Source organism: the organism of the source record quoted next, unplaced genomic scaffold, assembly GCF_019419815.1.
Source record: "Pyrus x bretschneideri cultivar Hongxiangsu unplaced genomic scaffold, Pyrus_bretschneideri_v1 Contig69, whole genome shotgun sequence".
NCBI classification, from domain to species: domain Eukaryota; kingdom Viridiplantae; phylum Streptophyta; class Magnoliopsida; order Rosales; family Rosaceae; genus Pyrus; species Pyrus x bretschneideri.
Genome location: NW_025999808.1, coordinates 1,632,493 through 1,659,564, shown reverse-complemented (window position 1 = coordinate 1,659,564; position 27,072 = coordinate 1,632,493). Strand labels below are relative to the sequence as shown.

Here is a 27,072-nt window from a genome sequence, read left to right as displayed (position 1 = left end):
CTTGATCTTTGAATGTTTGTTTTTTGTGATTTTTTGTTGATGTGATCTCCAAGCATATACAAACAAGTTTGACGGTTTGGATCGTTGAAATTAGTTTTGGAGAATTCGTATCCCAACAAAACGATAGATTGACTAACACTTGGAGTTTATTTATACTTTCATTAAGTATAACATTAGATTTTGTGGTATCCACTTGTGTAAATATTTTAAATTGAAGATCGAATTCATTCATTGTATTCATATAGGGTGAAGGAGTGTACCTGTAAAACATCATCAAAATCGGAGTTAAAATAACTGTTAAATCGTGATTTTTCGTTTATAACAGTCGAAAAGTTTTGCCCCGTTACTTGATCTCCGAATGTTTGTTTTTTGTGATTTTTTTGCTGATGTGATCTCCAAGCATATACGAACAAGTTTGACGGTTTAGATCGTTGAAATTAGTTTTGGAGAATTCGTATCCCATCAAAATGATAGATTGACTAACACTTAGAGTTCATTTATACTTTCATTAAGTACAACATAAGATTTTGTGGTATCCACTTGTGTAAATATTTTAAATTGAAGATCGAATTCATTCATTGTATTCATATAGGGTCAAGGAGTGTAGCTGTAAAAAATCATCAAAATCAGTGTTAAAATAACCGTTAAATCGTGATTTTTTGTTTTTAACCGTCGAAAAGCTTTGTCCCGTTACTTGATCTCTAATTGTTTGTTTTTTGTGATTTTTTGTTGATGTGATCTCCAAGCATATACAAACAAGTTTGACGTTTAGATTATTGAAATTAGTTTTGGAGAATTCGTATCCCAACAAAACGATAGATTGACTAACACTTGGAGTTTATTTATACTTTCATTAAGTATAACATAAGATTTTGTGGTATCCACTTGTGTAAATATTTTAAATTGAAGATCGAATTCATTCATTGTATTCATATAGGGTCAAGGAGTGTACCTGTAAAAAATCATCAAAATTGGAGTTAAAATAACCGTTAAATCGTGATTTTTCGTTTATAACCGTCGAAAAGTTTTGTCCCGTTACTTGATCTTTGAATGTTTGTTTTTTGTGATTTTTTGTTGATCTAATCTCCAAGCATATACAAACAAGTTTGACGGTTTGGATCGTTGAAATTAGTTTTGGAGAATTCGGATCCCATCAAAACGATAGATTGACTAACACTTGAGAGTTTATTTGTACTTTCATTAAGTATGACATAAGATTTTGTGGTATCCACTTGTGTAAATATTTTAAATTGAAGATCGAATTCATTCATTGTATTCATATAGGATCAAGGAGTGTACCTGTAAAAAATCATCAAAATCGGTGTTAAAATAACCGTTAAATCGTGATTTTTCGTTTATAACCGTCGGAAAGCTTTGTCCCGTTACTTGATCTTTGAATGTTTTTTTTTGTGATTTTTTGTTGATGTGATCTCCAAGCATATACAAAAAGTTTGACGGTTTGGATCGTTGAAATTAGTTTTGGAGAATTCGTATCCCAACAAAACGATAGATTGACTAACACTTAGAGTTTATTTATGCTTTCATTAAGTATAACATAAGATTTTGTGGTATCCACTTGTGTAAATATTTTAAATTGAAGATCGAATTCATTCATTGTTTTCATATAGGGTCAAGGAGTGTACCTGTAAAATCATCAAAATCGGACTTAAAATAACCGTTAAATCGTGATTTTTCGTTTATAACCGTCGAAAAGTTTTGTCCCGTTACTTGATATCTGAATGTTTGTTTTTTGTGATTTTTTGCTGATGTGATCTCCAAGCATATACAAACAAGTTTGACGGTTTGGATCGTTGAAATTAGTTTTGGAGAATTCGTATCCCATCAAAACGATAGATTGACTAACACTTAGAGTTTATTTATACTTACATTAAGTATAACATAAGATTTTGTGGTATCCACTTGTGTAAATATTTTAAATTGAAGATCGAATTCATTCATTGTATTCATATAGGGTGAAGGAGTGTACCTGTAAAAAATTATCAAAATCGGAGTTAAAATAACCGTTAGATCGTGATTTTTCGTTTATAACCGTCGAAAAGCTTTGTCCCGTTACTTGATCTCGGAATATTTGTTTTTTGTGATTGTTTGCTGATGTGATCTCAAAGCATATACCAACAAGTTTGACGGTTGGGATCGTTGAAATTAGTTTAAGAGAATTCGTATCCCATAAAAACAATAGATTAACTAACACTTAGAGTTTATTTATACTTTCATCAAGTATAACATAAGATTTTGTAGTATCCACTTGTGTAAATATTTTAAATTGAAGATCGAATTGATTCATTGTATTCCTATAGGGTTAAGGAGTGTAGCTATAAAAAATCATCAAAATCGAAGTTAAAATAACCGTTAAATCTTGATTTTTCATTTATAACCATCGAAAAGCTTTGTCACGTTACTTGATCTTTGAATGTTTGTTTTTTGCGATTTTTTGGTGATGTGATCTCAAAGCATATACAAACAAGTTTGACGGTTGGGATCGTTCAAATTAGTTTCGGAGAATTCGTACCCCATCAAGTTCCAATGGTGTATATAGATATATATATATATATATACATATATATATATATACATATATATATATATATATAGACACACACATATATATATATATATGCATATATATATATATTTATTTATTAAGTAGTTTTAAATCTATTTATTTTGTACGTATAATTGATTGGTACACGGAGTTGTACATCACGTGTGTCATGATAAAAATAGTGAGATATGTCATATGTGTGATAAAAAGTTAATAACTTAAAAAAAGAAAAAAAAATTTCTCACCACTTCTATTAATTTTCATTTTTCCCTCTCTTTTTTGTTTCCTTTTCAACTTTTCTTATAATTGTGACAGCCCGTTCCGAAAATTTTAAAACGTACTGGTGAAAAGACGATTTTGCCCCTAGTGTGATTTTTTTACGTTATGTGGTTGTTTTGAGTTGGTGTGGCTGGTTGTGGACCACACACACACACTCTCCCATATTTTCCCTCACCCTTTCCCCTTATCCCTGCACCTGTCCCGTGCCATTTCCCTTCCCATTTTCATATCTATGTGTATGGACACACTCCAAAACCCATGTAATCTTCACAGATCGAAGGAAAAAAGTACATATTCATGCTCGTGAGGTCCGTAGGAGTTCAACCATACCCATTTCAGGTAAGGATACCTTCGTTTTTACGTCGAACTCGGGATACTCGATTTTTGGCACTGTTCATGCACACGTAAATTCTTATGTTTTTTGGAATTTCAAGCTTGTTGGAAGCTTGGTGAGGTCTTTAGGAGGCTCAGGGTGGTTCGTTTGAAGGTTTTGGACGTCGGGATCGCGAGTTTCGAGGTTGGCCGGAGTTGGGGGTATTTTCCCGGTGAGATTTCGTGGATTTTAGCACTTGAAAGTGGTATGATTTTGTTCCTCTCGTTGTAAGCTTCATTTTGGTACCAATTTTGTGAAATTTGGTTGAAAAACGAAGAAGATATCACGATTTGAAATTTTCCCGATTTTCCGGCGCCGGCGACGGGGCCGGAGCCTCGCCGGAAAAGACGACGGAATATTCTGTCAGTTTGGATAGAATATTCCTAACGCCGTTGATGGAATCCGTTAAGGGTTAACGGAATATTCCTGACGGCATTAACTGACGCCGTCAGCGTGCCAGGCACGTGCCTGCGCGTGCGACGGTGAAAAATTATTTTAAAAATATGGGGATGTTCCTGAGGTTGAGTAGATCACGTTGGTGTATTCATACACCCCATTTGAGCATTGTATGAGAAGTTATTTCTTAAGGTTGGTTATGTGCTTTAAAATTAACGTTTTTATAGTTATTTCGCATATAGGTGATACCTATCCCGAGGACGAGCGTGGTCACTCGAGGCAGGGGGTTACAACCCTTCCACATACCAATGAGTGGGTTTTTGGTTTTTCGTATACACCTATATACTTATACTTTTCCCAGAAATTGATTTAGAACGTTTATTCGCTTATATGCCATGCATTATATTGCCGTTTCTTATGCACTGTTAGTTGCATATATATATATATGTGTATTGGTGATGTGGACGCACAGGTAAGTGCCAGGTAAGTTATAGTTTATGTTATGTTTAGTAGTGACTTGAGATGCATAGAGAGCTCATAACCTGCACCCCCGGTGTTAGTGCTCCCGCCTGGAGTTGGGCATAGTCCTTCACGTGATGTTCACCTCCCGCACCACACGCTCAGCTTGGATCCAAGTTAGGTGCACAGTCCTGTCGTACAGACCACTTTAGGTGGTTCCGACTCGTAGGTGACCCGCGATTATTCGCCCAACCTTCACGTGATCGTAGCACTTAAGCGTACTTATATTATACCCAGGCCTGTCGTTCAGACCACTTTAGGTGGTTCCGACTCGTGTGCAGGTCTAGTTAGTGAAACGGAGATTTGAGCTCTAGATTCAGCCGTACAGGTCACGTTAGGTGACTCCAGTTGACAGATTATATGATATTGATGCGATATTACCTGAGCAATTGCATTGTACTTTGAGGTTTTGGCATAGCATATTTCTGAGCATGACTTATATATATATATATATATTCTATTTTCTGGGAAGTATACAGGTTTTACGGCGAGGGGTTAGAACTTATTTATTAAATGGTTTTCGAAAAGCTTTGTTTTTGCCCACTCACGCTTTAGTTTTGCGCCCCTCCAGGTTCTAGTTGGCTAGCACGTTTGGTGGCTTCCCTGAGGATTTCCCCGGCATATCTGATAGACCACCACCAATGTAGGACCACCTTCGGGTGTGCTTGTGTTGCGTCGTTTTCTCCTGGACTGCATTAGGCTTTCATGCTCTGAACTTAGTGTTCACACTTACGCTTGCACTTGTTCGTTATTACCTTGTGTAAAGCTAGTTTTTATTTATTCGTACTATTTATATTATTATTTTATTAGCTTCCGCACTGTGCACATGGTTACATCACTTCCACGTGACGGCCAACATGCCCCGAACTCGATCGGGGTGTGTCAATAATTTTTACTTTTCCCTCCAGCATCTTTCCCTAATTCCCTCACTTTTTTGTTTCATTTTCAACTTTTCTTATCATTTTCATTTTCCCTCCATTTTTCTTCAAAAAGGGCGGCAGGAATGGAATGGAATCAAATCAATGGATGCATCATGCATCATGCATATTAATTAATAATTTTTATAATTTTTATAAAATTTAATTCAAAATTTAATATACATATATATATATATATAATTATATAATTATTATAGATAGTTAATATTTTGGGGGTATAATTATTATAGTATATATAATTATTAGAATTATTATAGACTTTATAGTTAATTTAATATATATATATATATATATATATATTATTTATTTATTTATTTATTATAGTTTTTAGGGGTATAAAATTGTTAAATTAATGTATATAATTATTACAGTATTTTTTTAGGGTTATAAAATTATAAAAATAATATTCTGCTTATCGTGTTTTGTGTTACCCACGTGCATACCCGAATAACCCGTTATCTTAACAGGTGCTTATCGAGTTACCCGATAACGACCCAATTCGTTATCGTGTCGACCCGAACACCTGTTAATTTCGTGTCATGTCGTGTCGGGTTATCAGATCGTGTCAGGAATTGCCAGGCCTAATGTATTCAACTAGGAATTTAATATAGTTTAATGTAATTAGTAAACTCCGCGGATCTCATGAATTTTAATTGATTCATAGAATCAGTTGAAAGTAAAAGGATTTGATATGAATTTTGTTATGAAGTTTAATGGTTTTTATGGAGTTTAATATAGTTATTGGGTAACCTTTTTTTTTTTTTTTTGTAAAAGTAAAATCTTTATTGAATTGATTGGAATGCAGGCCACAAATTCAATTCTTGCTCTAATTCTTTGTCCTCAATTTCACTTTCTTGTTCATCATCCTCAATTTCTTCATCCCTATTTCCCCCTCAATTTTGTCCTCCTCCAACAAGTCTTCTTGAATTATATTATCACCCCATTCATATTTTGAGACATATTACCTACACAATCACCTAAGAAAAATACATGAATATGATGTTAAAGGGTTAACAATCTACATATCTTCAAATTAAAGTGATTCATTTTTTCAGAACTACAACATTGATAAAATCTCTAACCACACGTCTTGTCTTGCAAACTATAAAATCGCAAAAATAAAAAGAGAAAGATTTATGTAATCAAATTTGTCGTACTCATAATGAAAATCATTTACACAAACACATAGCATATTGTGTGTATAGTACGTGAAGAAAGATTTTTGATGAATTTGTTCATATTTTGTAGTCGGTTTTGAAAATAAGGAATCACGTTGAAATATGGAGGATGGGTGCCTGATTTGTGAGGACCTTTGATATTTATACCTCACACTCTAGAATGATCAAAATCAACAAATTTATTGAATCCTACAAATTTCTTGACAATTTGAAGACTCTTTGATTCGGAAAATCACTATAAAAATCCAGATTGAATACCACCAAATTTTAACTGACTCTATATAAATCTAAATTGAATAAAACCTACATTTCATTGGCTCAATTAAAATCTTAATTGAATACCCATGAATTTTCAAACTCTTTTAAAATATTACATAATCCTAATTGAATACAACCCCCTAAATATAGATGATAACTTAAATGTCATATCCTTATGTTTTGGGTTTATTCCAAGGACTATGATTGAAATGACGACGTCAATGTTTCTAGTCAACTTCAAGAACGACATTGATCGATTTTCAACTTCAGAGACCAAAGTGTCGAGGGTGTCAATTTAAGGGATCATTTGTGATAACCCAAATTAGAATTCTTGAAAACCCAATACTAAAATAGGTTATTCCAAGAATTAAATTGAAGGCTATAAACCCTAATTTGAAATTAAAGCTATGAGAGAGAGTTTAGATTAGGAGTTGAAATCTAGAAGCTTTATGAAGATATCCAACTCAAAATGCAAATTGACGAATATAAATCCACAAATTACAACTTCAAACTTTAACAAAAAATGAACATGGAATCTATTGATTGCTACCTATATCTAGTTAGGGGTAGGCAAATTGGCCTTGGACCCTCAAGTCGAGACAGGTCCATGTGGTACAGGACAAGTACGCGGTGCATCCAAAAAATCTAAACACAAAACAATGCCAGGCAGGGCGGGTCCATATAATTATCGTTCTGGGTCAGGTCCAAATTGAGATTGCATCTAAGAAATGCCAACTAACTTTATTCAGGAAAATCCAGACTTTTGAAATTCGAAGAAGGGTGCCTTTTTGATTTTTGAACAAATGGCCATGTTGCTTGTCCATTTATAGAGGCATCAATTGTACCCAAAATTTATGCTTGGAAAGTTGCCCGCTTGTGGAAATTGCCCTTGCTGTATTTCTGAGATTCCAATTTATCTAACTTATTTTTCTTTCATTATTCTTCTAAAAATGGCTTGCCCATCTAACCGTTGTTTTGATTTAAATATTGCGGAAGATACGCACATGCCTTTTCAGGATAATATATGGTGCCCATCATTCTTATTTTTTAAAGGTCATTTTACGGTTGGAGACTTTGTGATGAAGAATGATATAACCGTCATAGTAGTAACTAGGAATCTTCTCTTCCCAAAGATAAAATAATACTTTAAAAAAGATTTGATGAATTAGCTGTTTAGGAATTTTTGGCTTTCAATGTTAAGTGTGCGAGTTCTTTATATAACATGGACCAACGTCTACATGCTTGAACTTGCCAGGTTGAATCACTAATGGTTGAGGTGGAATGTCTTAGACAAGAGATTAGAGAACTCAAGCATGAGAATAGAGAGTTGCACATACTTGCAACTAATTATTTGACGAACATGAGAAGAAAGCTCGACCAGTTTAAGGAATCCAATGGTCGGATTCAAAGTGATCACCAGAGGTTCGTGGCTATATTCCAAAGACATTTGGTGCCTCCATTTCTGAGTTTTTCCAAGTACTAGGGCATCGCATGATCAACCTTTGTGAAATCTCATTTCTTTTATTTGTTGTTGCAGTTGTAACTCATGTGTATGTATAGAAAAATTCTCTCCCTTCTGGTTTTATACATGCCTGAAACTTCTAGTTCAGCTTGTTAGATATAAAAAACTCTGGAAATTTTTGGTTCCATCAAAATGAATCATGAGTTTTTAAGTAAAGATGTTTCCTAATATCATTTCCCACATAAATTTTCGGGCATCAAGAATCTATGAAAGTATTTCTTGCCTACGATGTCGACAGTAACAAAATTGAATTTTGCTAAGTTCACTATTTTCTTATTCCCAAAAAGGAAGAAAGTAAGGTATGACGAAAATTGCGAGAATTAATTCATTCCATATAAACATATGTCTGCACAAAGTGTTAAAACTTCAAGTTATTAACATTATTTGTATTTTGAACTTCAGGTCAAAACATTATACACATGTACTCGAAATTTATTCTTAATATCCACATTGTTGGAACCTTTAGGTTGATATTTTTGGAACTTATGCCATACTTAATCTGTACATGGATTAAGGAACTTTTGGTCCTCATTTACATGAATCAAGGAACTTTGGGTCTGATCTTTTTATATGATGAGAATCAATGAACTTCATGTCCGATATTTTTATATGATGAGGATCAAAGAAATTCATCATAACAAAATGTTGTAAAATAAATAAATTAAAGCAAAGAACGGACATGAATATAAAAGAACGACAATAGCTTTAATTCAGCACTATCCACATAAATATAAAAGCTTAAGGTAATGGTTGTTATTATGAAAAGAACGACATGCTGCAACCAGTCACACACACACGCACGCACACACATATATATTAATATAGGAAGGGTGATGATGACCAATCTGTACCATCATACATAAATATATAGCCCATGATAGGCGATTATATCGCACCAATCGTATTAATAACAAAATTATTAATAATAAGGCTACACACAACCCTAGGCTAAAATCCAAAATACCCCACTTATTCCCCCCTGGCAAACCCAACTTAACCCAAGCCAAATCTTTGGGCTAAAAGCCAAATGCCAAACCAAGGCCAAATACCACCCAAGATTTAGCCGACAAACGCGTGGACTCATCCAAAATTACCCCACTGTCGGCCCGTTCACTCACCCACTCGCCCCACGCAGCCCGTGAGCCTTCAGCGCCCAACAGGGGGGCCTATTGTCAAGGCCACTGTCGGCCACAACCCAGAGCCCAAAGGCTCTTTTCTGCATCCAACGGCTAGCATTTTTGGACTGTTGGTTGATCCAACAGTCCATATTCAAATTTTGTTTTTTTGAAAAATGTTATTTTAAAATACATTGAATCCAACGGCTGAGATCGAATATAATCAAATCTAATGGTAAAAAAAAAAGATTTAAGGGCCCAAATTTAAATTCAACTGCTAAAATAATGAAAAATAATTATTTAACTCAAAATTCACCGAAAAACTCTATAAATACCTATGTATTTGTTCGAACATCCACACAAAACTCAATTTTCTCGTACAATTCTTCCAATTTTTCTTTCTACCATTTCTTTCCATTTCCAAATTGTTTAACATCACAAGAGAGCATATTAGAGGTCGTAATTGGACCTGTGAGGAAGATGTTGTTTTATGGTTGGCATGGGTTTCTGTTAGCGAAGATGGTGCAGTTTGCACAAATCAAAATAAAAAGGTTTTGTGGGATAAAATCATTGAAAAGTTTCATGAAAACTGCAACGGCGGCGGGAGGGATGGTGGTGGTGTTTACGATCGGTGGAAGACTATCAACGAAGTATGTACTTTATGAAAGGGAAGCTTGGAGAGAGCCGTGGTTGGCATGACTAGTGGAAGGAGCGCCACAGAAATTGTGAGTTTTTTTCTTGATATTTTATTTGCCATGTACATAATATTATTTTGCAACTAATTGTTTTAATGTATTTTTTTTTTGCATAGGGTGACAAAGCAATGAAAATTTACATATTTTCAGATTAAAATGTTCATAAAATTAATTTACGATAGTCTACATAATTTTTTTTTTAAAGTTAATTTAAGAAGAAAAAAAATTAGCCTAAGTTTATTTTTTAATAATCCCGGACTAAAATTTTAGGTTAGAAGAGTTGAAATAGAAAAGTTATTTTTGGGTTAAAAACTAAAAGCTAAATTTTTTGGACTAAAAAATTTGACTTTTAAGCCAGGTTAGAGATACTCTAAAGCAGAAAAAAATAAAAAAAATTTACAAAAAACACCCAAATCTTATAAGTCATTTGCTCTGCTCTCATGGATCTCTCTCTCAATATCACTCTCCTCTCTCACTTCTCATTCGGACAACGAAGTCCCTCTCCTACCCTCCACCTCCTTTCCAATCTTTCTCACCAACCATCATTCTCTCACCATCGCTCTCTTCTCTAGTCTTCTCACTTCTCAGTCTCAAAGCCGAAGTCGATCGAAAGTTTGAAATCCTAGAAAAAAACTAGTCACGTCATTCTTTCCTCTAGTCGTGTCATCTCCTTTCTCCAGTCGCAATCGCCACCACTCCAATAATAAATGGTAAGTGAATCTCTTGAGTTTATTTGCATGTTATAAAATTAAGGTTTTGATTTTTAATTTTTAGATTCAAATTAGGATCGGAATTGGGGGTTTACTGGAAAACTGTTGTTGATCTGGAAATTGGGCTTTAGATTCAATTGTGCATAAGGTTTCGATGTTTTCTTTTTGATGTAGTGTAAATTAATTGGGGGTTGAATGATATCTCTGTATTTGTGTGTACTGTGTGTATGTGCATGTCTGTAATGTGTGTAATCTGTGTGTGTGTGTGTGTATGTAATGTGTATCTGTATGTGTAATTTCTGTGCATGCGCATGTGTCGGTGTGCGAGTACGCGCGTGCGCAAGTGCGTGTGCAAATGTCTCTGTGTGTGTGCGTGCATGCGGGTCCATGTATGTGTGTGTGCGTAATTTGTTGAGTGTGTGTAATCCAAGGTTCTAAAAAATACTAAGCGTTAGTCGGCTAACGGGAAAGGGTCTAGTGTTTATGACACACCCCGACCCAGAAAGTCCACTTGGACCCTGAATCAAGCTGTGCTGGCCGACACCTGGAAGGTGACGAAGCCATAAAATGTGATGGTGTATAAAAAGTGAATGAATTTGAATCTAAAAGTGTCTAAATACCAGAGTGCGCTATGAGTGGGAGCGAACCCATTTCACACGCGATGTCAGAGCATAAGTAAGGTACAGTAATGTGGGTAAGAATCATACCCTCAAAAATATCCATCAATACTAAGATTCGCCACATATTCTTGTCGATACAAATTCAGCAGCTAAAACCTGGAGGGCACCAAACAGAAGGTGTGAGTAAGCAATAAAACCAAGCTTCCCAAAGTTACTACCTCTCTAAAAGTAATGCCTCTAAATGTAAAATCCGTATCGTTTTCCATAAGACAGTACAACATATATACATATATCCAAACCATACTCAGAAATGACCAAAACCACGGTTTGCCATCAAATCCACCATACATTAATAAGTAGGCCAAATGAACTAAATCAATACAAAGTGATATATCAGTCAGAGTCATCTAAAATGACATGTACAACTTATCCGTATCTCATCAATCATGGCTAGCATATAAGTCGGAGTCACCTATAGTGACATGTACGACTTATTCATATCTCATCAATCATAGCTAGCATATAAGTCGGAGTCACCTATAGTGACCTGTACGACTTATCCATATCTCATCAATCCTGGCTAGCATATAAGTCGGAGTCACCTATAGTGACCTGTACGACTTATTCATATCTCATCAATCATAGCTAGCATATAAGTCGGAGTCACCTATAGTGACCTGTACGACTTATCCATATCTCATCAATCATGGCTAGCATATAAGTCGGAGTCACCTATAGTGACCTGTACGACTTATCCATATCTCATCAATCCTGGCTAGCATATAAGTCGGAGTCACCTATAGTGACCTGTACGACTTATCCATATCTCATCAATCCTGGCTAGCCCATAGCTCAATAAGTATACCTGCACACGAGTCGGAACCACCTAAAGTGGTCTGTACGACAGGCCTGGGTGTAAATAAGTGCTACGATCACGTGAAGACTGGGCGAATAATCGCGGGTCACCTACGAGTCGGAACCACCTAAAGTGGTCTGTACGACAGGGCTGTGCACCTACCTTGAATCCAAGGTGAGCATAAGGTGCGGGAGGTGAACATCACGTGAAGGACTGTGCCCTGGCCACGGGCGGGAGCACTAACACCGGGGTGCAGGTTTATGAGCTCTCAATGCATCTCAATATAACATGTGCAACTCATGGCAACCAGTACGACAGTATCGAAGTTGCCTAACTCATAACTGTAGTCATGCTATAACGTAATCGATTCAACTAGTACCATAAACTCACCTGAACTTACCTGGGTGTCCTGAGTTCACCTTTGCACTTGAAAGCATTCCCAATAATTATATGCAAGTAATATACATATGGATATATCATGATGCAATCTAATACTCAACCATGTCGAAACATTCTCAATTATAAACAATACGGTGTGAAATGTACAATCAATAACGCTCTACTCCCGAACTACTTATTTTCAGGGATAATTATCCATAATAACCCAATTAACACTAATTAACTAACTAATTCACAAAACTAAAACTTGTCTTTATCAATTTCCTTCGCATTACTCAATTTCCCAAATAAGGCTTTTGTCTCAAATATTTTATGGCTGCATCTAACGTCTCGTTAGACTGCCTACGTACCCTAAACAGGGATCAAGCCATTCGTAGTTCATATAGGTACTTCAAGCATTCACAATAATTATATGAAGGTAATATACCTAATCAATTTAAAAGTATCGATAGAACTCTCAATAATATGCACAATAAAAAGGAAAAGATCCACTCACCTGGAGTCCACACTATACTTCTCTAGCACGCGCATCGAGGCGTCCTGAATGATCGGTCCCTGTGGCCAATTATCAAATCACATCTCAGAACTCTTATCCGTGGAATACGAAATTCACATATAACACAACCTCAACGACATTCTGAAATAGTTTGATACCCATTGACCACAAGTCAACCGTCGATCAAAGATCGACGGTAGGGTTTACAACCCTGTATAACTTGACCCGGAAGATCCGCATATCAGATTTTCAATCCACAACTCCCAACGATCCACAATATGTTTCTAGAATAACATATTAAAATTTCATTACGATCCAACGGTCAGATCTCCGTCAATTGCCTAAAACAAGTGGCCGTGAACATTTGTTTTACTAACTTACAAATCCAATTCAGGAAGATCCGTAAGTCGGATTCCCGATCCGTAAATTCCTATAATCTTTAAATATTACATATTATAATGTATCCAATTTTGATGACGATCCAACGGTCGGATCATCGATTCACATTTTTATCAAGTAACGTATCATAACGAATTTAGGTTCCAACGATCAACCTACGTCATTCAAATGACAAAACTGAATTCAAGACATTTGACATAGCCTAAAAATAACATTGGCGGCCCACTGGCCACGCGCCGCCGCACGCGCCGCCGCGGGTGGCGGTCGGCCGCCCCGACTTGCCGGAAAATTCAACTATTTCCAAAAATTCTCAAACTTCACAGAAATGAAGATCTCAGTGAGTGGAGCAACTTTCATACCTGCCACGAAGTCCAAAAGTGGACGGAAGATGGTCAATTTTGCCCACGAAGCCAGCGGGTGCCTAAAACTTCCCGACGTCGATTCGTCGTCTACGGTGGTCCAACGGGGTCAAGGTTGGTTGGGTTTTGCTCCTGGGATGATGGTCTACAAAGCCCAAGTGGTGGCATCGGCCATTGCTTTGCCGATTTGCCGGAAAATCGAGAAAGGTGGCCGGAGCACCATTGATTTTCGTCAACTTTCGTGGCCTCAAACTTCCACATCCCATGGTTAATCAAGGTGGTTCTTGGGTGGGTTTTGTAGAGGGGAATGAGAGCTTCAAGATGGTGGTGGTGGCATCGAAAAACTCCACCGGAGTTGGCCGGAATCGACCTTGGAACATGGGCACCCGCGGTGGGTGCGGGTGGACGAAAACCCATTTCCTCTTTTTTTTTTTTTTTTTTTTTCTTTTCTCCCTCCATTTCTGATTTGGCTTCCCCCACAAAGTGGGGATTTAATTTAAATAAACACTAACCTTGAATAACCAATTTCGAACGTCCGTAACTATACCGTTATAATCCGGACTCGCAAACGGCTTTCGCCTATAAGTTCGTACCAATGAGTACTACGAGGATATGCTAAAAGAATAAGTCCCACATCTTTCAAGTCGATGGTCAACGGAAGTCAAAGTCCTTTCCTCTAGGGCAATTTCGTAAATTCACGCTTTTAAAATAAAATAAAAACGTAAAATTTGGAACGGGTTGTCACAATCTACCCACCTTAAGAAAATTTCGTCCTCGAAATTTAAAATCATCAGTCGAATGTAGAATACTCAAAATTAAAGAGATATATGCATCTAAATACATACACGAGGAAGACATCAAGTTATAGCGACTACATAAAAGAGGATGACATTCCGTCATTATCGGAGTGTTATGACTCTTCTTTCATGCCTCCAAATTCCTACTTTCCTTCTCTTTTACATAAACGTGTTCAAAGCATAACGCACTTCGCAATTTAGCATGTAGTATTTTTGGGTCAAGCCTAAACAACAATTAACGAATTAAATAAGTAAATACAATTATTAACGTAGAATAATCTACTTGTTTATTTGCTTAATAACCCAACGAATAAGTTATTAATATTATGGTATGCAGTTCACAATATCGACAATTCACTGTCGTCTTGATAAGCAAGTAACAATTCCCGAGGGTGCAATATTACCATCTTGCCCCTCAATGGAAAATACACATACCAGCCTCGATCGTACTCATTCACTACCTTCTGAGGCAACATCGTCAATAACATAAATTTTCTACATCACAATCTCAATTTGTTCGCAATAATCTGTTGTAAATCACAAGCTGCACATACAATATTTGTATTATATTTTGAAGGATACCATACTCCTAAACAGGAATGTAACCGTAGTTACCCATAATTCTAACAAAAGTATGCGTCCATTAAATATGCGATGTGCGTAAAATCTCCATACATCAACCCCAATGATACCATAGTTAACCCGAAATTGTAACTATGGTTACAAATGACTAGAATGGAGATAAAGATATACTGCAACCATGCTACTGGTGGGACAAACAAGATGCAACTCGTCCACAAAGGTCTGAGTAACTCATTTCAAATTAATCGTTAATCTACGGTTAGAAATGCGATACTGAACAACTTCCAATACTCAAAACCTTCATAACGACTTCCAAAAGCTTGGAAGTGAAACATGTAACACGATGAAATATAAATACACCAAGATGATAATCTTGTCAGGTTTCTATTTGTTGAATTTGTATAGAAGTCTAGGAGTAGTTTTCTCAAAAAGTCATCGTCCTCTGGACGCAATTAGAAAATTGTAGTTGCCCAAGGAAGTTTGAACTCTATATCCTCTATATCCCCACGACATTAATCAAAAGCAAGGTCCATCTAGAGTGAGGATTTATTTAAAACACATCAAAGGAAGCCTCGATTTTATCTCTTCCCTACTTCCACTTTTGATCACGTCACAAAGGGAACTTCTAAATCACATCACCCGAAGAGGTTGACTACATCCCACTTCTATCTTAGTGGTCTTCACAAGTGTCCTGTTGTTGAAATTTCAACACCCATTTTAAGGAAATAACTATTGCCAATACTTCAATTTTTAGAGCAAGAAGAATATTGTTTTCTACTTAAGTAAACAACCACCAATTAGAACATCATATAAGCGTATCATTGGTTTAGCATCACGATTAATGAATTTCACATTCTTTACATATACCACATATCTCGAACTGCGCATATAAAAAGATACTTCCTAAGTCCATTCATACAAAATGATTAAAATCATTTGAACCATTTCTTGTTAGATTAAAGGTAACTCTATATCAATACTCATATTTCCCAACTAAATAAAATATGACATGTTGGAAGTGTGCGAGAGTAGATACACGATTGTGCACTCATAGATGCTAATTTAATTCTACTATTGCCTCTGACAGAACTTAGCTTGTTCCAAAAAGTAAATGTAATAAAAAGTTCTAAGATCAATGAAGATTTGGACACACTTCTACATAAGAGTCCCAATCAATATTCCAATGAAATTAGAAATTGTTAATTCTAGGTCATAAGTATGATGGTTCATCTTTAGCGGTTCTACCACCGAGAAACATAAGCGTTAACATACTAAGAAAGTCTGAATCCGAATTGACTTATCACATCAATCGACAATCACCAAGCATCATCAAAATCTCCCCAGAGAAGTGTCATCTAGCCTTCGAAATAAGGTAATGACTGTTGACTTTAGGTCAATGAATAAGATGGTTCGTTTCAAACGGTTCTAATCGTGAAAAAAAATAAAAGCAATATTCCATCATGTTGCCATACCAACTTAACAATGTGGTGATATCCGTGGTAAGGTTTTTGGGATATGACGCCAAAAGTATACGTCCTCGAATTTACAGTACTACTAACCAACTCTACGACACGAACTAAAAGGTCTTCACAGTTTCCTCGACACTCATAACAATCTAACAGTGAGATATCATCCCGCATTTCGATTCTAATGTCTACCTATGGAAGTGATCGAGAGGTGGTTAGTCAAAGGGTTTTCGTTTACATAGATAAGTGATAGGGTAAAAACAACAATCAGGAGTTTACCGTTCTATTACAAAGCTTATTTCTAAGCTTCCACGATCCTAATTTATTCGGCTCAAGCGAAGTAGTTCATTGATCCTAGGAGGATTTGATGATTGCTTTTCGGATTTCTACAACTACCAGGATATGACAACTTACATTCGCAAGCCAATTCTCACCCATTTAATAAGTACAACCACAAAAGCAAAAATCTGGAATAGCGTTGATTGAAAAATCCCAATGCTAGAAAAAGACCTTGCCTAAGATCTACTTCCAAAAAGACTTCATCGACATTCGATCTTCCTCCTAAAGATCCAACATGAACCCAAGTATGCTTGAAGATATTAGTGCTAATAAGGACCGACCAATAATTATCCCTCAGATGATCTTCCGCGAAATGTTACTAAGAAATCAAGACTAACTAAGATTTCCAATCTTTAAAGAATCAATACTAACGGCGGTAGGACAATGATAGAATTATTTGGTAATATCTCTGGCGATACATGATTATCAAAACATTTACTTAGGCCATCAACTCGCCTCACTTTTATACCTTTCCTCCACAAGGAAAATCTTCGTTTTAATTCTAAGGACAACCGCCAAAATGATTTTATAAAATGTCGTGAAGACAACATAATTGTCCAAAACTTAAGAAAAGTTAGCAAACTTTTCCATATTCGACGAGGTGGCATCATTTGAACGTCAAACACAAAAACCAAAAGTGCTCACATCACGCGTGTGATGAACACAATACTGCCCAACATATGCTCTGATACCAAACTGACACACCCCGACCCAGAAAGTCCACTTGGACCCTGAATCAAGCTGTGCTGGCCGACACCTGGAAGGTGACGAAGCCATAAAATGTGATGGTGTATAAAAAGTGAATGAATTTGAATCTAAAAGTGTCTAAATACCAGAGTGCGCTATGAGTGGGAGCGAACCCATTTCACACGCGATGTCAGAGCATAAGTAAGGTACAGTAATGTGGGTAAGAATCATACCCTCAAAAATATCCATCAATACTAAGATTCGCCACATATTCTTGTCGATACAAATTCAGCAGCTAAAACCTGGAGGGCACCAAACAGAAGGTGTGAGTAAGCAATAAAACCAAGCTTCCCAAAGTTACTACCTCTCTAAAAGTAATGCCTCTAAATGTAAAATCCGTATCGTTTTCCATAAGACAGTACAACATATATACATATATCCAAACCATACTCAGAAATGACCAAAACCACGGTTTGCCATCAAATCCACCATACATTAATAAGTAGGCCAAATGAACTAAATCAATACAAAGTGATATATCAGTCAGAGTCATCTAAAATGACATGTACAACTTATCCGTATCTCATCAATCATGGCTAGCATATAAGTCGGAGTCACCTATAGTGACATGTACGACTTATTCATATCTCATCAATCATAGCTAGCATATAAGTCGGAGTCACCTATAGTGACCTGTACGACTTATCCATATCTCATCAATCCTGGCTAGCATATAAGTCGGAGTCACCTATAGTGACCTGTACGACTTATTCATATCTCATCAATCATAGCTAGCATATAAGTCGGAGTCACCTATAGTGACCTGTACGACTTATCCATATCTCATCAATCATGGCTAGCATATAAGTCGGAGTCACCTATAGTGACCTGTACGACTTATCCATATCTCATCAATCCTGGCTAGCATATAAGTCGGAGTCACCTATAGTGACCTGTACGACTTATCCATATCTCATCAATCCTGGCTAGCCCATAGCTCAATAAGTATACCTGCACACGAGTCGGAACCACCTAAAGTGGTCTGTACGACAGGCCTGGGTGTAAATAAGTGCTACGATCACGTGAAGACTGGGCGAATAATCGCGGGTCACCTACGAGTCGGAACCACCTAAAGTGGTCTGTACGACAGGGCTGTGCACCTACCTTGAATCCAAGGTGAGCATAAGGTGCGGGAGGTGAACATCACGTGAAGGACTGTGCCCTGGCCACGGGCGGGAGCACTAACACCGGGGTGCAGGTTTATGAGCTCTCAATGCATCTCAATATAACATGTGCAACTCATGGCAACCAGTACGACAGTATCGAAGTTGCCTAACTCATAACTGTAGTCATGCTATAACGTAATCGATTCAACTAGTACCATAAACTCACCTGAACTTACCTGGGTGTCCTGAGTTCACCTTTGCACTTGAAAGCATTCCCAATAATTATATGCAAGTAATATACATATGGATATATCATGATGCAATCTAATACTCAACCATGTCGAAACATTCTCAATTATAAACAATACGGTGTGAAATGTACAATCAATAACGCTCTACTCCCGAACTACTTATTTTCAGGGATAATTATCCATAATAACCCAATTAACACTAATTAACTAACTAATTCACAAAACTAAAACTTGTCTTTATCAATTTCCTTCGCATTACTCAATTTCCCAAATAAGGCTTTTGTCTCAAATATTTTATGGCTGCATCTAACGTCTCGTTAGACTGCCTACGTACCCTAAACAGGGATCAAGCCATTCGTAGTTCATATAGGTACTTCAAGCATTCACAATAATTATATGAAGGTAATATACCTAATCAATTTAAAAGTATCGATAGAACTCTCAATAATATGCACAATAAAAAGGAAAAGATCCACTCACCTGGAGTCCACACTATACTTCTCTAGCACGCGCATCGAGGCGTCCTGAATGATCGGTCCCTGTGGCCAATTATCAAATCACATCTCAGAACTCTTATCCGTGGAATACGAAATTCACATATAACACAACCTCAACGACATTCTGAAATAGTTTGATACCCATTGACCACAAGTCAACCGTCGATCAAAGATCGACGGTAGGGTTTACAACCCTGTATAACTTGACCCGGAAGATCCGCATATCAGATTTTCAATCCACAACTCCCAACGATCCACAATATGTTTCTAGAATAACATATTAAAATTTCATTACGATCCAACGGTCAGATCTCCGTCAATTGCCTAAAACAAGTGGCCGTGAACATTTGTTTTACTAACTTACAAATCCAATTCAGGAAGATCCGTAAGTCGGATTCCCGATCCGTAAATTCCTATAATCTTTAAATATTACATATTATAATGTATCCAATTTTGATGACGATCCAACGGTCGGATCATCGATTCACATTTTTATCAAGTAACGTATCATAACGAATTTAGGTTCCAACGATCAACCTACGTCATTCAAATGACAAAACTGAATTCAAGACATTTGACATAGCCTAAAAATAACATTGGCGGCCCACTGGCCACGCGCCGCCGCACGCGCCGCCGCGGGTGGCGGTCGGCCGCCCCGACTTGCCGGAAAATTCAACTATTTCCAAAAATTCTCAAACTTCACAGAAATGAAGATCTCAGTGAGTGGAGCAACTTTCATACCTGCCACGAAGTCCAAAAGTGGACGGAAGATGGTCAATTTTGCCCACGAAGCCAGCGGGTGCCTAAAACTTCCCGACGTCGATTCGTCGTCTACGGTGGTCCAACGGGGTCAAGGTTGGTTGGGTTTTGCTCCTGGGATGATGGTCTACAAAGCCCAAGTGGTGGCATCGGCCATTGCTTTGCCGATTTGCCGGAAAATCGAGAAAGGTGGCCGGAGCACCATTGATTTTCGTCAACTTTCGTGGCCTCAAACTTCCACATCCCATGGTTAATCAAGGTGGTTCTTGGGTGGGTTTTGTAGAGGGGAATGAGAGCTTCAAGATGGTGGTGGTGGCATCGAAAAACTCCACCGGAGTTGGCCGGAATCGACCTTGGAACATGGGCACCCGCGGTGGGTGCGGGTGGACGAAAACCCATTTCCTCTTTTTTTTTTTTTTTTTTTTTCTTTTCTCCCTCCATTTCTGATTTGGCTTCCCCCACAAAGTGGGGATTTAATTTAAATAAACACTAACCTTGAATAACCAATTTCGAACGTCCGTAACTATACCGTTATAATCCGGACTCGCAAACGGCTTTCGCCTATAAGTTCGTACCAATGAGTACTACGAGGATATGCTAAAAGAATAAGTCCCACATCTTTCAAGTCGATGGTCAACGGAAGTCAAAGTCCTTTCCTCTAGGGCAATTTCGTAAATTCACGCTTTTAAAATAAAATAAAAACGTAAAATTTGGAACGGGTTGTCACAGTTTAGGTAAACTAAGTGGATTTAAGTAAATCTATTATATTTCATGTAAATAAGTGTCTGCTTATACTTAAAATATATATAATTTCATTATAAACTGTAAAATAGGATGACATATATATTATGAAGTATTGAAACTGTAGACATAGAAATTTCGGTGAAATGAATGTTGACTAATAATTAAAATTTCAACGCTCACGTGTCACATAAATTTTACATGTAGCGTGTGACTCAACGAAAAATCGAAATAAATTGGAAAAGTCATCAAATAGGACACGTGTCAATACCTGGCAGAAATGATTTATTTCATCTGATTATTTAAATCCAAAAATCAAGTTTTGGAATTCTATAAATAGGAAGCCAAGGCATTCATTTTGAAAAAAAAAAAAAGAAAGAAAGAAGGAAATTTACATTACACCAAAACTTTGAAGCTTTGAAACTCTAAAGCTCTCAAGCAAATCTCGAAGGACTAAGAAAGCTATCTTCGTTCTTCGTCAAATCTGAAGAGAAGTGTTCATCATTCATCATCCGTTCATGATAGGAGCATATTTAGGCGACTTACTTTGCTTGTTCTCGTGCATTTACGTTGTGTTTCTTTAGTTATTTTAGTCCTTTATGCTTCTTTTGTGTGTTTTCAGGATAATAAGACGTGTTTGACGAAAGGATGCATTGTGGAGTGTTTTGGAGCACTATTGGGCTAAGGATGGATAGCTTATACTTGGAGCCCAAGTGTTGGATGAAATTGAAGGCCTTGTATGCACTTGAAGACACAAAACAATGGCCCTAACCCAATCACATAACACCTTGCCATGGGCTTAACACAAACACCATTCCTTGCCATGCAAGGATGAGCAATTTGGGTCCATTTCATGTACTTAAACTCTAGCCCAATCCACAATCACTTCAAAGCCATGCAAAACCTTTCAACACCTTTTAATCATCCCCCTTTAAGTTATGATTTTATTTCCTAACCCTACATGCATTATTTATTAGCATCTTCACATGCATTCACACACACTTTACACATTCAAACACTAGCCAAAACCGTGAGCTCCCATTCCCTTATGCCATTTTCAGATTTCCACCCACTAACCTAGTCATCAACACATGCATTCACTTCATCATTACACCACCACTCATTCTTTAATCCACATGCACATTCAATCATTCACTCAAGCACCCTTGTGCCATGTTTCCCCCTTTGTTCCCACCCATCACATGCATCATCATCAAACAAACAAGTCTATGCCGTGACCTTCCTAGCCATTTCCAGCTTTTCCCTTTACATTTCACATGCATTCCATACTTCTCCTAGCTGTTTTCCATCATTATTTCAGCCACCATTCACTCTTTAATCCACATGCATTCACACACACTTCACACAAACAACATTCACATGCAAACACAAGCTTTAACCAACAAACATTGCAGCCACATGCACCTAAAACTAATCAATGCCGTGCACTTCCCTTGCATTTTCAGCCATCACACTTCATCATTGCAGCCACCATTCACCCTAATTGTCAATCACATACTTTCCCATTGTATAATACATCCACATGCATCTTTAACCAACAAACATTGCAGCCACAAACACTCAAACACAATCAATGTCGTGGGGTACATTACAATTCCAGAAATTCCAGCTTTCCAACCTAGCCACATTCACATGCATTCACTCATAATCATTCACCAAACTTGCAGCCACATTTCCACCTATTCCAAGCTGTCATGTTCCCTCTCATTTACCTATAAATAAGCATGCAACCTAGCCACAATTGATTCATCTCATTCACAGCACAACACACCACACAAATACACATCCATTGTCGTGCATATCCTTCCAATCTGTGCAGTTTTTATCCTCCATTTCAGCCACTATCCAACCACTTCCCATCCCTCCAAAACACTTCACATAATCCCCAAAGCTCACCTTAGACCTTGTGCCACAACAACGAGGAAGAGAAGAGTGCCTAAACGTTCATACAATTCAAGTTTGAGTTGTTGGAATGTTTAGTTGTTTCTTTGATTTCAAGGTTATGAGGAACTAAACCCCCTTTAGCTAGGGGGTGATTCGAAACTATGTTTATATTTGCAATATGAATTGATTACTTTTGGTTGGAATTTCATAAGTTGTGGATTCAATTCGTTTAACTGTTTGATTGATAACTTATTTATGTATGTTCATTGAGATTGCAAGCTTAATTTTCATGCATGAATATGACGCTAGAATATAAGTGAGTTTCACCTAATCGTTATGAACTTATATTCACAAGTAGTGGAGGTTGCTTATAAACAATCGCGTTAAACGAATTCTTGGCATAAGTTTCATGCGTATTCCATAGTAACGAATGCCTCGTCAACACTTCTAATTTTCATTGAACTTAATGATTTTTGTTGAATGTCTCTATCATGCGTATTCCATAGTTAGGGACTTTGATTAAGAATAATTTGGTTGTAATGCGTATTCCATTCAATCCAACGAATTTAGGGAAATCTGAAAGTTAATTTAAGCGGACCTAATTAACTTGGAGCATTGAGTTTCACAACTTATCGAAAGACCAACTGAGAATCAATATTGTATGCAAGTGTAACATGTGTGGAGAAGAACCCCTTGGCTATTCCATCATCCATATTTTCATCACATTCATATTTACATTTTGCCTTTAATTATATTCTGTCTTTTTAATTTAATATCATCCAAACACATTTCCCCCATATTTCGTTGAGTCTTAATCATTCGTATTTGTTTTATTTTTGTATCTTTAAGCTTTTGGAGTCATAAACACTTTCAAATTCGTCTAAATCAAGTTCTAGTTTCTATTTGAATCAATTTGATTGTTTTAAGCAGTTTGAGTCTTTCAAAGCTATTCTGAGTCATAGTAGTTTTGTTAAGAGTCTTTACATTTAGTTTTTGTGTTTTCAAGTCAATTCAAAATAGATTAGCACCCCTAGTTAATCCCCGGTTAGAACGATCCCTACTTACATCATTACTACAATTGACACAAATAGGGTTTAGTTTGTGTGCGTATAATACACATATCAGTTCATCCTAAGATCAAGCCCCAACGGCCCTTTGGATCAACAACCTCAACAAATCCACACATCCAATCGTTCTTCAAGATTAAGCCCAAAAGCCCTTGAAGATCCGCTCATCCATCAACCTTCAAGATCAAGCCCAAAAGCCCTCGAAGATCCGTTCATCAACTATTCATCCTTAGATCAAGCCCCGACGGCCCTTTGGATCAACAGCTCATCCACAAACCCATACACCCATTCTTCAAGATCAAGCCCAACGCCCCTTGAAGATTCGTTCATCAACTGTTCATCCTTAGCCCAAGTCCCGACGGCCCTTTGGATCAACAGCTCATCCACAAACCTACACCCTACGAAGATAGAATCAGAGGATCAAATTACAAAGAGATTGTAACCCCAAAATCATTAACACGAAAATATATTTTGTACACGGTATTCTTGTTTCTTGTTGCAGGAATTTTTCGTGTTTACAAATTTGGCACGCCCAGTGGGACATCTCTACCTCTCATCTCTATCCTCAAATCATCGAAAAACGCAAATGGCATCAAGAAAGGATCAAGCTGTTCCTGCAATCAAAGCAAAGAACAAGAACATCATCGCCGCAAGTGGTGATATTTCGGGCATCATAACCCGAAGTAAGGCAAGAGCTCTTTTTGCTGCGGCTTCCGCCCCTGCATTAACTCTGTCAAAGGAACAAGAGCACTTGAGGTACGAGCCTGTGATCACCTTAACCTCGCTAAGGGCATCAAAGGGGGAAAGCCCGAGGAAATACTCAGAGTCCCTACTCTCCGACGCTGATTCGAGCGGCAGTACAACCATGCAAGTTATGACCACTGGAGCAACTTCAATCGAGGAGCAGCTAGCTCAGATGAATGAAGCAATCGCAAAGCTCACACGGACTGTGGAAGAGAAGGACTTGCAGATTGCCGCACTTGTCAACCAACTAGATGCGCTGCCCGACGTGAAAGTCGACCCAAATATTGGCCTATTAAAGAAAGAAGACGACGAAGAAGAGGAGCCACCAGTGGAGAAAGTTGAAGAGAAGCCGACGTTAGACCAAACAACGGCATTCATGGGATCTCTCTCTATCCAGCAGCTACAGGAGATGATCGCAAGCACTGTCAAGACACAGTATGAAGGAAGCTCGCATGACTCCGTACTGTACTCAAAGCCTTACTCCAAGAAGATTGATGCTTTGAAGATGCCAAGGGGTTATCAGCCCCCAAAATTCATGCAGTTCGATGGAAAAGGCAACCCGAAGCAACATGTCGCCCATTTCATTGAAACTTGCAACAATGCTGGGACAGAGGGAGACTACCTCGTCAAACAGTTCGTGCGTTCGCTGAAAAGTAACGCTTTTGACTGGTACACTGACCTCGAACCTGAGTCTATCAACAGTTGGGACCAGCTAGAAAGGGAATTCCTCAACCGTTTCTACAGCACTCGTCGTACTGTAAGCATGCTAGAGCTGACCAGTACGAAACAGTGGAGAGATGAACCTGTCGTCGACTACATAAATAGATGGCGCTCCTTAAGTCTGGATTGCAAAGATCGGCTTTCTGAAACCTCTGCCATTGAGATGTGCGTTCAAGGCATGCACTGGGGGTTACATTACATCCTCCAAGGCATAAAACCAAGAACATTCGAAGAGCTAGCAACTCGTTCCCACGACATGGAGCTGAGTATCGCTAATCACGGGAAAAATGAGCCGATTGCTAACTTCAATAAGGATAAAGTATTCGCCCCAAATGTAGACAAGACCGGGAAGAAGCCCGCTAAAAAAGCTTTCACCGTCAACACTACCCCCATCAAGACCTCCTCAGCGCCCATCAAGACCCCCTCAGTGCCCATCAAGACCTCCTCAGCGCCCATCAAGATCTCCTCCAAGAAGAAAGCGAAGGAGATAAAGACAAGTGAGCTTTCTCGCACCCAAGACAGATACAAGAACACCTTGAGAGAGTTGGAACAGAAAACGTACCCTTTTCCTGACTCTGACATGGCTGCCATGTTAGATGACTTGCTGGAAAAAAAGGTGATTGAGCTACCCGAATGCAAGCGTCCTGAAGAAATGAATCGCACAAACGATCCTAGGTACTGCAAGTACCATCGTATTGTGAGCCATCCTGTTGGCAAGTGTTTCGTTCTTAAAGAACTCATCATGAAGCTAGCACAACAAGGGCAAATTGAGCTCGACCTTGAGGACACGGCCGCAACGCATACCACTACAATTGCGTTTGGATCGTTTGATCCTGTGCCTCTCCTAACGACACCTGACCATTCCCGTGAATGCTCAAGTTGCACGGCACCTCCTACACAACCATCACTGGAGAGAAGCGACCAAGATGCACATGCTGATGATGAAGAAGGATGGATGTTGGTAACCTACAAAAAGACAAGGAAACCAAGACCAAGAGTCGTACAGCCAAAGGTGGAACAAAGAAGAAATCACCACGGCCGCAACAATGCGAAGCCTAAAAGAAACATAAAGCATGATAAGACAAGATATGCTGGGGAACCTACGGAGCAGGAGCCAAGCATTCCCGTTTCCTTGCATGAATACTTCCCGAATGACTTTTTCCAACAGTGCACTACTGTGGCCTGTCACATGGTTGAAGTAGAAATAGAAAAGCCCTCAAAAGGCAAAGCTATCGCCACTGAGGTAGAAAAGACCCTTACACCTGGAGAAGGTCTGCCAACACACTTTAGCATCGAGGAAGCGTTACCATTGCCAAAAAAGATGCGAAGAGCACTAGCAGCAGTCTTGGCAGGTCCCGACGACCACGAAGTGCAAGAAAGTAATGACGAAGGCTCGAAGCTTCAGCCACATGAATGTGCCACATGTTGTGCCACCCATGACGTAATTAACTTCACTGACGAAGACTTACTGTTGGGATCAAAGCCTCACAACCGTCCTCTCTTCTTCTCCGGGTACATAAGGGAATACAAAGTCAACCGCATGCTTGTGGATGGTGGGTCGGCCATAAACATCATGCCAAAATCAACAATGACCATAATCGGCATCAAGGTGAATGAACTATCCTTGAGCCGTCTGCTGATCCAGGGTTTTAACCAAGGAAGACAAAGGGCGATGG

General features: G+C 38.1%; 1 long non-coding RNA gene across 1 annotated transcript in view; it reads left to right on the top strand.

Moving 5' to 3' along the window:
* Window positions 1-10,250: 10,250 nt before the first annotated feature.
* Window positions 10,251-27,072, top strand: part of LOC125472299 — a 28,432-nt gene continuing 11,610 nt past the window's right edge. Inside the window, exon 1 of the long non-coding RNA XR_007254202.1 lies at window positions 10,251-10,546. This is a non-coding gene — a long non-coding RNA (uncharacterized LOC125472299). The remainder of the gene's footprint in view (window positions 10,547-27,072) is intronic.